Source organism: Paralichthys olivaceus, chromosome 1 (assembly GCF_024713975.1).
Source record: "Paralichthys olivaceus isolate ysfri-2021 chromosome 1, ASM2471397v2, whole genome shotgun sequence".
Taxonomy (NCBI): domain Eukaryota; kingdom Metazoa; phylum Chordata; class Actinopteri; order Pleuronectiformes; family Paralichthyidae; genus Paralichthys; species Paralichthys olivaceus.
In genome coordinates, this window is record NC_091093.1 from 4591223 (window position 1) to 4606171 (window position 14949).

Consider the following 14949-nt stretch of genomic DNA (forward strand, 5'->3'; position numbering starts at 1 on the left):
AGGGAGTATTTATGTCTTTGATAATGGGTGATACGTAAAGTTTCACCAAAGCATTACAATTCAAAAACGATTAAAATGTGTCTGAGTTGAATGAGACTGTTTAGCATCACAATGCTTGTGAACACGGGCCTGTTAGAAACTCTTACATACATTACCACACCACCTAATTAGTCCAATATCCTTTTTATACTGGCGGGCTCAGAGTAATGATGCCTGGCAGAATGAGAGGGAAGATGGAGCACTCACGAAGGACTTGGTTTGCGATCTCAGAGGAGGCAACTTCACAGAGGCAGGGCAGAGCGAAACAAAGTGCGAAGGCCTTCCATGTACACAAATCTTGTCAATGGTAATTGATCGCTGCTGGTCACCAGCACAGGACCTCGGACGAAATCAAGTGGCTTCTCCATAAAACAATGTCAAATATTGATGATATTTCTCTTCCCTGCCTCTAGAATGAATAGCCTCATCCTCCCTGCAGTTTTGATGAATGTTTGTTATTGCCTTCCCCCTCTTGTTGTCTTTCTGTTGTCATTTTCACCAGCTGCTTACGAGGATGGAGGAGTGGTATTTCAGTTTTTCTTTTTTTTTACTGCTTCACAAAAACCAAAACTAGTACAGATGCAATGTAACTGCTGACCTAACAGGTGAACTTGACATGAAATAATTGTTGTAATGACAAATCTTTACAGGTAAAACCACATTTTGAATATCTGACTGCCACGTTCTTGGACTTGCCCAAGTCTTAAAGGATAATATTCCTTTTTTGGTATATGACAGTCATTGCCACCACAGAGACGAGGCAGTCAAGACATTTGACTTGGAAATATACAAAGTGAATCCAGTGCCTCCCCAGCTCCTCTCTGCCTTTTTTCCCTGTTTCATCTGTCAACATCTCTCTCCCTCTTTAAAAATAAAAGGGGGGAAAAAAACGTTCTTATTGTCTGTTTAAACTTGCATGCCCTCCCAGACACACACACACACAGCCTTCCACACTCTACTCCCTTAACTGTCAGTGCAAGAGGTCTAAAAGCTCGTCTGGTCCACAGTTTCACATCAGAAAGGGTTTGTGTGTTTGTCAGTTCTGGGTCTCTGGCAAATGAAATGAGAGAGACAGAGAGACAGAGGGGAAAAAAACAACATATGGAGTTTATGATGAATGTTGGAGGGGACAGTACATGGTTTCTGTGATGATGTGAGGGTGGGGATTTTTTGGAAGACACACCAACTATGACACACACACACAGACACACACACATTGTGACAGTCGCTGTCTGCCTTGTGTGTGGCTTAACAAATCCATCAGAAGATAGGCATCAATTATTCAATCCACTTGCTTTGGAAAAAAGTGTGTACCTGTGTGCATTTGTGCACATGGGCACTCGTTTATGGGGGGTGGGGGGTCGTGTTGGTCAAACAAGTCCCTCAAGGTTAGGTTCATTTGGGGAGTGGGGCCGGGCTAAACGCCAGACAGTGGCGATACGAGCGCAGCACCGGTCCAAGGGGAATTTGGACTCCACAATTGATTTGCACAGAACACTGCAGAGCTACGATAGGACGTGGGGGTGGTGGGGTGGGAGGTTACTAGGTTTAAGAGGCGGAGCATCATATGAACTGATCCTGCACCGAGGGAGAACATGAAATACTGGTATCTTTACCGACACATTAGTGGTGTGTCCAAACTCTCTCCATTGTTTGTGCATTCATTGTTGCCTAAACAAAAATGTACGCTTCATAGATTACATTGTATTGAGGAGTATTTTGCTGCGTCATCATAGAATAGATGTGGGCTAATATTTGAAATCTTTTAAGTCTGATTCTTTCTTTGAGAATCTTTGACAGTTGATGGAGCGGAAAGAGAGGGGCATGAATCAAAGATGTGTGGCTGGACAGTTATATGGTTTGTGTCCTTGATCATTTAGCAAATATTTGAGGACTATGAATTGCAGAAAATTCACAAAAGGAAATATTTTTTGTTTCATATTTGACAATCAATAAGTAGCTGTTATGCAGGGAAATGATGAGTGTACACAACATGTAGATACAGGTCACACATCTAGTATTTCATTATGACTACTGCTGCTGATAAAAATGTATTTGTTGTAGTGACAACATGTCAAATGTACCCAGATTTTGCTCATACCGCATTTCAAATAGCACTGACTGACATACTGCGGATTATATATACTATTACCTTTATGTATTAAATACTGTGTTTAACGTTCAATAGCTCTCTTTCAGGTGGTACAAGACTATTTTTCTAATGTTTTCAAGGTTTTCTTTCTCATGTGATTCACAAAAGTCAGTGCAACTACACACACACACAAACACACATGTCGTGAGACACATGTTGCTAGGACACAAGCACAAGGAGCGGTAGCAAGCTGTCTTGTTTGTGCACTGTATGAGTGTGTGAGTGTTTAAATATATGAATGTATTTATATTTCTGTGTGTGTGTGTGTGTATGTGTGTGTGTGTTAGAGTCAAAGAGACTCAAAAGAGGCAGCTAATGGACTCCAACCGAGGGGCGCTTGTCACACAAACATTTCTGCTGTCACAGCAGTTTATCACACATAACACAATGAGACAACCCCCCTACTCGCACACACACATTCAAAACGTACACACTCACACAAATGCACACGGTGTCCCAAAGCACCCATTTGTCCCAGCTTGCAGGGAGTGGATGGGAGGGGAGCAGAGCAGAGAACAAAGGAGAAGAGACAGTCAGAGAGAGCAGTTGTGTTTTCACAGTTGTTTTAGCAAATCTGATGTGACAAAGTAAAAAAGAGGGTTTCTTGGCACCACACTGCTCCTGACTGAACACACACTTGACCGTGTGTGGACACGGGCATACACACAGACTGTTGGACAGGAGCTAGCCTTTTATAATATATCACAATGCAGGCAGGGAGGTTTTTCCTCTTGACAGGACGCAGATTTTTATCTATGAACCTGAATTTTTTTTTACTGCATTTAAATAAATAGAAACTTATATCAGTGAACCTCAAGCACATTGTTGTGTTTGTGTGGGTTCATAATCAGAGAAATAGCATAATGTCCAGTTTTTGAGTTGAAAATGCCTCAGTGATGGTTCTCACAGGACAATTTGAATACCTCTTTGACCCCCCCTTTCTTCCATACAAACAAAGACATACTGAAAGACACAGGTTACACAAAACATGAATTATCTGCTAAAGGTTACAAACTTTAAGACAGAAAATGCATCTTTATGCAAAGGGAAGCCCAATTGTATTTAGGACTTTCACCATTATCAAGTTATTTTTCCTAATTCAAACTCAAATATTGCCTGTTAACATTTTACTGATATAATATTATCATTGCATGTAAAAAAGTAATTCACTCACAATTACACTTCCTACAAAATGCATGTATAAACATGTATATATAAATGTATTTTCTTGGACATAATGTGGGTAAAACTGTTCCTGAGCTGGATCAGTTCTTTTCAGGAGTTTAAAATGATTTAGAATTAAAGTTGCAGCAGAGTGGTATATGTATCGTGATAAATAAGAAAAGATCATGCCTGCTGTGTTTTCTGCATCTGTCTTTTAAAATCTTTTCAATCATGTTAAGAAATTTCAATCCCCACTGCCCATTTCTGACAATAAAATTTTAGCAGTGTAACCACCGTCTCTGCCTGGTTTCATGTGAATTCAGCATCTTGCTCTTAAGCTCAGACTTGGTGTGGGAAAAACTCCAAAAAGAACAATGCTTTCAGTGAAATGAACCTAAGACAGGGATAAATCAGTGTGTTGTGCCTTGCACTGAATGTGGGAGGATGGTTCAGAGTAAAAAAAGTTGGAGAGGCCCTGATACTGGATCAGCACCATCAGTCGTACACAAGAGAGAAGTATCTGCGTCACGTGAATCTAAGGAATCTGCACACTCTCATATCTCACTTTTCCATCTCTTCCTACTTTTAGTCCTCCCTCCTCTTCCTCTGCAGTTTTATAACCCCCTCCCACCTTGCACCCCTCCTCCCCCTGTCCTCCCCCCCTCCCTGACCCTTCATCTCGCAGTCCTCTCTCAGACACAAAGCTCTCTCCATACCTTTCTCTGCATGGCTGAGCTAATTGAGTATCTAAACAAACTAATTAATCATGGGCGTCCGGCGAAGACGGACAGGTCCAGAGAGGTGATGTTCATCAACAGCTCCTCCACCCCCCCCCCCCCCAACAATTTTGTTTCCTTAATCCCCACTTGCAGTTTATTTTGCTGAAAGCGCACATTCACTCCCCCTCTCCTCCCATCCTGCCCGCCCTCCCCTCAAATCTCTTTGCCTCGGCCAAGGTTATACTGGTATACACACTCATTCACTATTTATGATTTTGCATAGGGGATAAGTGCCCACCCTCTACTCCCACCACCCCTCCTTCCCTTTTGCTCGTTTCCTCTTCTCTTAGAGTCAGGGTATCTGGGTACATTAATCAAAAATAATGAATAAAATGATCAGTCTGACAATGTGGCGAAGCCTCCCTCGGTTTCAGGAGAATAACCGACCAACTTTATTAATCAACATTTCCTGATTAATTGTTACAAAGTGTCATCCATAAATTTCCCTTCATTTTAATAGTACTTTGGCCAACACTAACAATATCCCCCGTGACCACAGATTTATTGAGGCCTTAGCTGATTTGAGAGAGGGGAAAAAGAGAGAGGGGAAAAGAGACTGATAGAAGCAGTGGTAAGGAAAACTACATCCCCTTTAACAATGCTTTGAATGCAGGACTGAGACTGTGGGTAGATTTGCAGCTCCTGAACACTTAGTCTTCAGAATTGGCCTAATGGCAGTTTGGTAGCTACCGCACGGCCCCATGGAGCTCTCTCCCTCCCTCTCTCTCTTTCCCTCTCCTTCCCTTGATAAGGTGAGGCGGCGGAGTAAACCATTACGGGTGACAGTTTCACTTTTCTCCCCCTAATTACTTGTTCCTGCCCATGTGGCATTTCTTAGAAAAATTTGTTGAATAATGACCGGCATTAAAATGGAGGCTCTTAAGAATTTATATGCACCAGCTTAATTCATCATGTACTTTCTTTATCTCCTGTGTAGATTTATATCCCAGCGTGTCACAGGGCCCTCTGCCTTGTGACAGGGGCCGTCATCTCCTTAAGGGCACGGCATGTATATCAGTGACAGCAGCCCCTCTACCCACCCACCCGCTGCCGCTCTCCCTCAGCGGGCCGTGTGAGGCAGGTAGAGCGGAGGCTATTGAGAGCATTTGTTTCTCTTGTCATTTGTCTGTTAAAGTGGGCTGGAGGGGAGCAGTGCCATAGATTTCTGTTTAGCTGCGCTTGTTTTGCAAGGGGCTAATCCTCTCCACTCGAGACTGCTGGCTGGGCAACAGCTGTTTCAGTTGCTCTGTTGTCGCACTTTCACCATAGATGAAATGTATAGAAAGTGTGAAAGGAGTCGGGGGGTATCTGCAGTGAACTTGGCGTCCTTGTAAGGCCAAGGTCCCTGGTTGGAGTCTGGTCAGGAACCTTTGGGACATTGAGTAATGTCTTTTTAGGGATGGATTAAAAACTAGCATTAAGACAGGGTCAGACACCATGTTGTACAAGTTTGTTGTGAACATAACCAGGCTTTAGTCTTGGTTTGTGATTTGCATGACAATTCATTGACCCCTGCTGCCCTCTGAGAAAGCCTCTGCATTCTTTATGATTGCACATGAAGAATTTCTCTTTCTTTTATTTGCCAGTTATTCACCACAAGTTTTAAAAGTATGACTTCTCCTTGAAGTGAATAATAGTAATAAAAAAAAATCACAGGTGACTTTTGTGACTCACTTTAACAGGCATCTGTAGGAAGTGTCCTTTACTGACTAAACGATAAATGCCATGGGCAAGCGCGTGTGTGTGTGTGTGTGTGTGTGTGTATGTGTGTGTGTGAGAGATAGAGGGTGTGTGTGAGTGTGAATGTCCCAGACACAGACATGCCATCGAAGCTAAGATTAATACCAGTACAAACAAATGCAATGCAGGTGCAGAGTTTGTCCTTCTGACTCCGGCAGAAGTGATGAGTGTTTGCAGTGGGCTGAAGACATCACAGAGGGATATACACATTTCTGAAACACCCAGTACTCTAGACATCACGTGCGTCCACATGCGTGTGCATCGGACTTTGAAAGCAATGTATCATACATGTTTGTATTTGCATGTATATTATACCCCCACCTCCCTATTTAAGTATGCAGAGTTGTTAAGTCAGGCATTAGGATGATTTATGTACAGTATCAGGTGAAATGTTCTGCAAGCCACCTACAGCTTTGCCTTTATTACTGTTGTTTTTTACTGTTTCCTTAGGGTAATTTACTACACGCTCTCTGGAGCATACCCACTTAGAATGGCTTTCCACTTTCAAGGGCATCATGGTGGCCATCTAATATGCAGGGTGCTAATGTCTGAATGTTTTGGATTGCAGAAGACAAACAGAACCCTCAATTCAGGGCTTGTACCTCACCAGTACAAGCTATTGCTTCCATGCTAACTCGTCAATAGAGGAGAGTGGGGTGATTTGAACTACTAGACGTTGAGGAGCTCCTTGTTCCATTGGTTCTTACACTGTATCCCTACAGTGTGTCTATACAAGCATTCACCTCATGATTAACGTCCTGTGCCAACATTCAGTTCCAGTGCAGGAGGTAATGAGCCCCACATGTCGTGAGGTCAACAGTAAGAGTGTTGAGGCTGGGGGAGTGGATGGGCGTGTTAACCATATCGGACAGACAGATTGAGAACGTTGAGAACGTTAATCTGCTGTGTGACTTTCTGTGATGGTGGATCGTAGATTATGATTACAACTAGATTGTTTCGATATACAATATATTTACTCACATACACTAATATTATTGTCAATATGTCATTATCATACAATTATATCATAATTAATTATTTCATTACAATTATCATTAATTTTTCCCTTGCTCCCTTCATCTCTGTCACACATTTGAATATTTTAAGCAATGCTACACCTCTCTATTTATGTTACACCCTGTTTTTTCTCATCAATGCACTTCTGTCCGTCCTGGGAGAGGGATTCCTCACATGTGGCTGTGAGGTGTCTACGTTTTTCCCTCGTCAATAGCTTTTTTTTGGTCATTTTTCCTCACTCTTGCTGAGAGTGATGGGCAATGGATGTGGCACCTTGTTGATTGATTGGTTTTTGAAACAGGCTTGGATGTGATCTGAAATTTTGCAGATTTATCCAATATTCCTCAGTCTAGATGAGATATTAATTTTTGCTTCCTTCATCACTTGAAGATAAATATGTTCTAAGGCTGATTTCAACTCTGTGCCTTCTGCCCTTCCAGTCCTCAGGCCCCAAGAGGCCCCCCCTGCAATGTCCCCTAAACACAATGACGCAGTTATAATTGACATGTTGAATAATAAAAGTGCAAATCCAAAGGAAACAAGTCAAGTCATAACACTTAAATGAAGTCAGAGTGTCTGAGATTAAATGTAAAACTGAAGGTCAGTGGTGAAGGAAGTATTCAAATCAAGTGTCAGCCCTGGAGAGGCTTAAAACTAATTTTAACTGCTTTATAATGACCTGCAAATAAATATTTTCATTGTGAATCAATCTGCTGTTTTCCGTGAATTAATTAATGAACTTCAGAAACTAGTGAGAAATATGACCTTGTTGAATAATAAACCAAAGGAAGGGAAGGCAGAAGGTCCTCACAGCTGAGAATCAGACAAACAACTATCAGAACAGTTGAAAATTGATTTTCTGACAATCGCCTAATTCTTTAAGGTCAAATTATATTCACTGTCTTCTAACAGAATAGTATCTAGATAACGAGGAACATTTCCCTCTGAAATAAAGTTAATATAGTACCCTAAAATATCATGAAAAGAAAATATTCAATGAAAGTACAGCCACTTCATATTAGTACACGAGTACAGTACTTGAATGAATGTACTTAGTTACATTGCACAAACTTAAGTTACAAAGCTGCAAAAATGCTGTCTGCCTCTCTGAAGGTGTCTGAAGCATTTCTTTTTTTCCAGCTGCTCTCTAATAATATTCAGTACAGTATGTTCCAATTATAGCGAGGTGTGCTCCAGTTTCACTTTCCACCTCCCTTGTTCTCTGAAGTTCTGTACAGTACATCCTCTTAAGAGAAAACCAACGCCAAGTGGGAGTTCAAGACCATGTCTTGAAAGTCCCTGTAAACTCTCAAGGTCCAAACTGATGAGGGACGATTGACTTGTGTGTGGACCAATACTTTAAATGTTTGAGCTATTTTATTCAAAATCATCATGTTTTATTGTGGTGCAGCTTTTTTTTTGCACACAGGAAACCTCTGTCTCTCATGTACCCTCTCAAAAACCTGATGTGAAAAAAGTTCACCAACAACAAAGGAATAAAACAAAACAAGATTGGTTTGTAATCAAGATTACAGCTATGAGATGGACTACCATGAAACTTGAGGTATGATTGGGTATGAATCAGAGAAGAGCCCACTTTAGTGTGGATCTTTATCAGGGAGCTGATCTGATTGTTAGTTAGGGCGTTTTTTCTTTTTAGACTCAAGGAATAATTCATGGTTCTTGATGAAATATCAGGCATATTTAGGGAACTGACATCAATATGTACAAGTTGGTGCAGCTTGATTGAGTTTAAAAGGGCCTTGGATGATGTATGTGCTATTCTTGTACTTTTGTAGACCCAGTTGTTCACACATCCATATAAAGTGCACACGGAAATTATATAAACCGTCATCAGACAAAACCAGGTACAATGTGCCCTGTCAAATTAAAGAATCCCTCCAGTGAATACCGTCGTCCCTGCAATGAATGTGAGCTGTGATCCGATCATCTGATTTCTTTGGCTTTTCACTGTGTGACCCTGGGCCCTGTGGGCATCTCTATGCTATTTGCAACTACATTGTATAATAGGTGGTACACTTTTAATGGGAACATAAAATCATAGAAGAGCACTGAGCATCTGAGCAGCCAGATAACAATCAGGCCTGGCTCCAGAAAGTTTACACAAACAATCCGACCTTTTTTTTTATTATATGAGCCAATAAACCATAAACCATAGCTGCTATCATACTGCAGTGTGTTTGTAGGGTTCTTCTTTTTTTCAGAATGCTGTACAGTGATATTGTCATTTTTAAAAAGGAGTAATTCACTGTTAGATCCTGTGTATTATTTTTGTTGAAGTGAGCCATGGCCATTGACCTTTTAAAACACCTAATCAATGCCTTCGTTTGAAGGGCACAAAAGAAAATCAAAATTCAAGTTTTGTAATACAACCAGAGTATAACCAGAATTGATTCTGAACTGACTGATGGAGAAAACTACAAAAATGTACCAGAGGTAGTGACTTAAAATAAAAAAAAATCACCAGGGTTACTGTTTAGACTCCCTCACACACACACACACACACACACACACACACACACACACACACACACACAGAGAGACATACGTAGCAGTGCTGTATGTATCAATCAGGTATGACAGCGTTAAAGTGAGAGGCTGTGACATGACAGGAGTTTCCTGCCAGGAGGCTTGTCTTTCTAATGACAGCCACTGCTCTGGAACGGAGACAATCTGGGAGTCACACACACACACACATAGACACACACTCGGCCTATGCCTCGATCTCTCTCTTTGATAACTATCACTGTCAAGGGGAGACAGTGCCCAATGTATGACAATTTGTTCATTATCATAGTGAATAGATTTTCACAGGCTCCCCCGCCAGTCTGCCACTGGCGGATAGATGAATATCAAGCAGGCCTCTCCTTTGTCCTAGGGGCCAAATTTAGGAAATAACATCTCATCCTACTCTCTGACTTCCTCCTTTTCTCTCTCTCTTTAGCTTTTCCCCCCAACACAGAAGGACTAGTGACACCTCAGGTATCGTGTCTGTACATGTGTGCGTGTTTCTGGGGATAAATTCAGAAATATCTGAGGTTAGAGACACCTGTTCAAAGAAGACACTCCCCACACAAAGCAGGAATTAAAGTCTGGCATTTTTATGCTGTAGCCTAATACAATTCTCTAAAAATAAAAAAAAATATGTCAAGTCTTAGTAACTGAATTACAGAATATTTCACATGAGAGCAATAATCACTTTCTTCATCAAATCAAATTCTAATGTCTGCAGTTAATATCAAAGCTTTAGCATTTTGCTAATTACTTGTCTTGGTCATTATCAAAGTGAAGATTATACCATTTCAGAAGCCTAAAGGTTAAAACGTCCAAAGCCTAATCTGAGTCTTTATTATAAGGGTATCGATACTAAAGCTACATCACAAAGTTCAGATAACTTTGTTTGGATTGAAGTCAACAGAGAAAAAAAAACTTAAACTTCCATAGAAAAAGGATGGAATCTCTGGGAATTGGTCAATTATTTTCCATTTCTTTTTCAAACTCACCAACTTCTATTTTTCATCAATCTTTTTTCTTGTATGAAGTTAGATAAAATGTAATATAATCTTCAGAATATTTTGTTTAACCTTTGGACACAGTCATGTTTACACGTCTAAGCTTCTGACTAAATCGGAACCGGGGATTATTGCCAAGTAGGTACTCTCATAAAAGGAATTTGCTGTGGAATGTTGTGCATGAGCATAAATATAAAAATAGGGAACATTATTAAAAATATTATAAATTCTAGAAAAAGATAAGTGCAATATGAACAATATGTTCAGTACGAGTTTCATATTCAGGTGAGGACATTGATGAGGCTGCAATAAATAACTTTAGCTTCATATTTAGTGCACAAACATGAGAGTGTAACAGATCGTATTATTTAACAACACCCAGCAAGGAAGAAAATATGTGTATTTAGCAAAATGTCAACTGTTGCTTAAGGATACACACTTAACAAATTAAAAGGTTGATCTATTAACCATAAATTTCTTCCCATTATATCAACCGATGGGACAATATCCAAAATCCAGCCCTGCCTTTTGTAAATAGTGTAGACTATTCTATAATTTAAGAGGCATGCTTTAGTTCCAAAATCAATCCCCATAAAGTCACAGTAATGATTTTATACACACTGGAGCAGGTGTTATATTCACATGTTGTTTATCAAATATCACCACCCTGGTATGCGGATGCTTTTGCTATCTCCTTTGCAATAGAAAGGCAGTGGTGAGCACCATGTGACTCATACTGTATTGTTTTTAAAGTTCATGTACAAAAGTGCATTTTGTAATAATAACACCTCTTTTCCGAGAGGCAGGGGAAAGATATGTGTGTGATGTGTTGTTATTGTGTCCGTCACGGCAGCAGAGGGGTGTGTGTGCATGTTCAGCCCATGTCCGTTCTGTTGGAGCGCACTCAGCTGACCGTGGCGGTCCATAATTAAAACCTCCAGCAGACACGAAAGATATCCAAGACCTGCCAGGTCCTGACACTCTGTCAAACACACACACGGGCAGAGCTGGTTCTGTTGCTTTCACTCTCTGTATAGAATAAAGAAGGAATGAAGGGCAAACAATATATCAGAGAAGAGAATAATGAGCTCTTCCTTTCTTCATTCCTCACTTCCTTCCCTTTATTCATGTTTGTCCTTTCCCACTCTTTCGTAACCTCGCCTATATATTTATGCTTGTTGCTTTATAAAGTATCACACACAGCCCGTATAAAAGCCAGGCCAACAATCGCTCTCACCTACAGAGTTTTTTTTAGTATGAGATAATTTATGAAAATGACTTTTTGCTCATTTTGTTTAATGTATGCACTTTAACAATTAATAACCCAAGCGCTGGGAGATTTTCAACTAAAGGCCATTAATTTGTATAAATCTGCCAAGCTCTGACAGCAAGAGATTTTTTAAACTGATCTGAGGGAAAGTGAAATTATTCTCTAGCCTCGGGTTAAATATTACTTTTCTCCAGGACTTCTCCAGGTCCGGCTCCTCGCTGGTTTCTGACCTTGTCATTGATCTAACTCTCCCTCACTTGCTCCCTGTCTCCTTTTTCTCTCGACGTGTTATCTGTTTGCATTATTTTTGCTCATCTCCTTGGTTATCGTAGAAAGGCGTGCTTTGTTTGTGAGTGGCCTCAAGGCCTTTTGAAACAACTCCTCTGAATTAAAAATGTTCTTCTTGCCACGGCCGAAGGAGTCCCAGCTCGTCCTCGCACCTTTCGAGAAGAAATAACTACTCTGTAAGTAAATGCAGTCTGATGTGATTTTATTTATCGAAACCTTGTCTGATGTTCCAGGCAACGAAAAGTCTGGATCAGGGAAATATGCTGTGTCCCATCTCCTGGGGGACCTTTGGACAGACTGTGATCTGGGTCCAGGTCAGTCATACAGTGTTTCCTCTTGAAGTTGTACTGCTACACTGGTGTGAGTATTTTGGAGATTCTGGGGTGTTCATCCTAAAAAAGACAGATGATTTGTGATAGTGATGGTGTGTGTGTGTGTGTGTGTGTGTGTGTGTGTGTGTGTGTGTGTGTGTGTGCGTGTGTGTGTGTCATCAACATCATTAACACTGTTGGAATCCTCCTGTGGTCTGAATACTAAATAAACAAATAAAGATGTGTACTGTTCTTATTAGGAAAACCCTTCTACAGTCACGTGAATACATATTTGCTTGCGTTTACAGCTGAACATTAGTAATATCAAAGCTTTCTTAAAGAGTTTTAAATTCCAGCTGTTTGTTTTTAATCAAAAGCTTTAGATCAAGATCGGTTAAATGTTATTAAACTAAACATGTTCAGTCTCTTACTTCAAGTTTCTTTTGTCTTGTTGAGTTTTCAACCAAGAACATGATCTTTACTAAACTTTACCAGGTTATTTCAGTTCCTAACTACAGCCATACAAATCGTTAGTGGCTTTAGTTGTGTGGATATTGTACTGCGGGAGCTCATCTTACGTTACACTGTCAATAAATCATTGCTGTATTAAATTACTATAATTTTGCACTTGTTTTTATCCTCAGCTGCAGCAGACTGATGAATGTTAAATTTGTAATTTCTTTGAAATGAAGAGGACTTTGCAGATACAGCCAGAGATGTGATGGGCACCGTTGCTAAGTCAGTCTAGGATTCAACTCATATTGATTCCAACTGTAATAAGCGAATGGCACTCATATCTAACCCAGCCTCTGTGCTCATCTCCCTGAATCGTGCTTCTTTAAATGTGTTCACCTGGCTGCTGCTTCCGCTGGATCTGTTATCTAGATCACAGCAATTTAGTGCCCTTCATTCATCATACACGCCAGATCTGAAACAAGGCAACTGCAACACCCGGTACCCGCCAAGCTCCTACACTCTTCTAGGTCAAGGTCATGGATTCATTCTTGCATCCAACCGCTGAGAGACATTTTCAAGGGAAGAGAAACAAAATGAAAAAAAAAAAATGAAGCTACAATAGACTAAACAATGCAATGCAAAATATATTAGACTATATTGTAAATCAAATAATAAAAAAATCTGTTTTCCTCTTGCACAGGCAGATGACAACAGATAATTATACAAATCTAACATGGGCTATTTATTGTTCATGGAGGTAAATGATGACAACAGATTTAAATCTGTTACACAGCAGAACTTTTACTGTCTCTCCATGTACACACACTATTTTTTTATCCACTCGCCCGATGTCTATCCATCTCCCTTTACCGTTTCTTCCCTCTCTCGCTCTCTCCTCCTAGTGGTAGTTTTTCTTCTTTTTTTTTAAGTTCAGACTCTGAGAGCATGTCTTCATTAGCTGCATTAACATTCACAGGCTGTAGTAAATTCTGACAGTGAAAAGGTCCCCGTAACCTTTAGTTGTGCAGAAATTTACTTCCCCAGAAAATTACAGCTGGCACTGTCTTAATTAATGCCCGCTTTCTTCACTTGAAAACCCAGAGCCTGTCAGCTGGAAGAGAAGAGGAGGAAGGAGAAATTAGAAAAACAGAGAGTGGAGAGGAGAGAGGGGAAAAGGGGAAAAGTGGTGGGGGAAAAAAGGAAATCAGGACGAAGAGAAGAATATGGTAGAAATTTGAGTCGACAAAATGGTTTTACTAAGAGACGCTGGGGTGGCGGAGGTAAAATGAGAGTGTGAATAGGAATAAAAAAGCGGGGGGAGTCGCTGCAGCATTTCACGATATTTATTTATTTATTTGTTTGTTGTGGTGTGTACACACGAGTGTGCAGTTGTTGTCGCATGAACACTGGGGGAATACCCCAGTAAGTAGATTCAGTAGATTCAAATCTATACTATCTCCTGCACAACTCCCATCTACTTTTCCACTCTCTCATTCTCTGCTTTTTGTCATCAAAAATGGTGTAAGAGAGAAAGAGAGGGAGAGAGTTGGAGGAAACTAATACATATTTTATCCCCGGCTATCTCCTGGGTGCAGACGCTGCTTTGTTCCAGGCCCTCTGAGGAAGAGAAGGGCTAAAGAACCAGAAATTTATCTTCACACTGGGGAAGCCCAGCACCGCCATCCTGCACTGATTGGACCACAAACAAATGGCAATAAATACAAGCATCTGCATGGCAAGTATAGCACCAACCATGTGTGGGTGAGTGTGAGGAGGCTGCACTCACTCCCTCACCAGTCAGGTCAGCTCTTTGTTTATTCATTCTGAATATTTGGTTTCTGTTAAGAATATTTGTTTCTCTGTGCTGTCAGTTAAATTAGGATCCACTTTGGTCGATAAATGCATTTGTTTAGATTAATATGTTTTCATTCAAATATTTATTTCGTTGTTGATGGTTTGCCTTGATTTCTAATCCTAGTTTTCTTTGAGGTTCACTTCCTGGTTGAGGTGGTGCTCATGAACGAGTGCACATGAATGCCACATCTCCACCAGGTGGTTTCAATGTGGACTAAACCATGTAGAAAGAGGAATGGGGGGAGGGAGCAATTGGTTTTCTTTTGTATTTTCTTTTTCTCCTAGCCTTAAGTAATATTAACTTCAGTCTTAATAATTTGTTGTAGAGTTACTGTACTCTTTAATG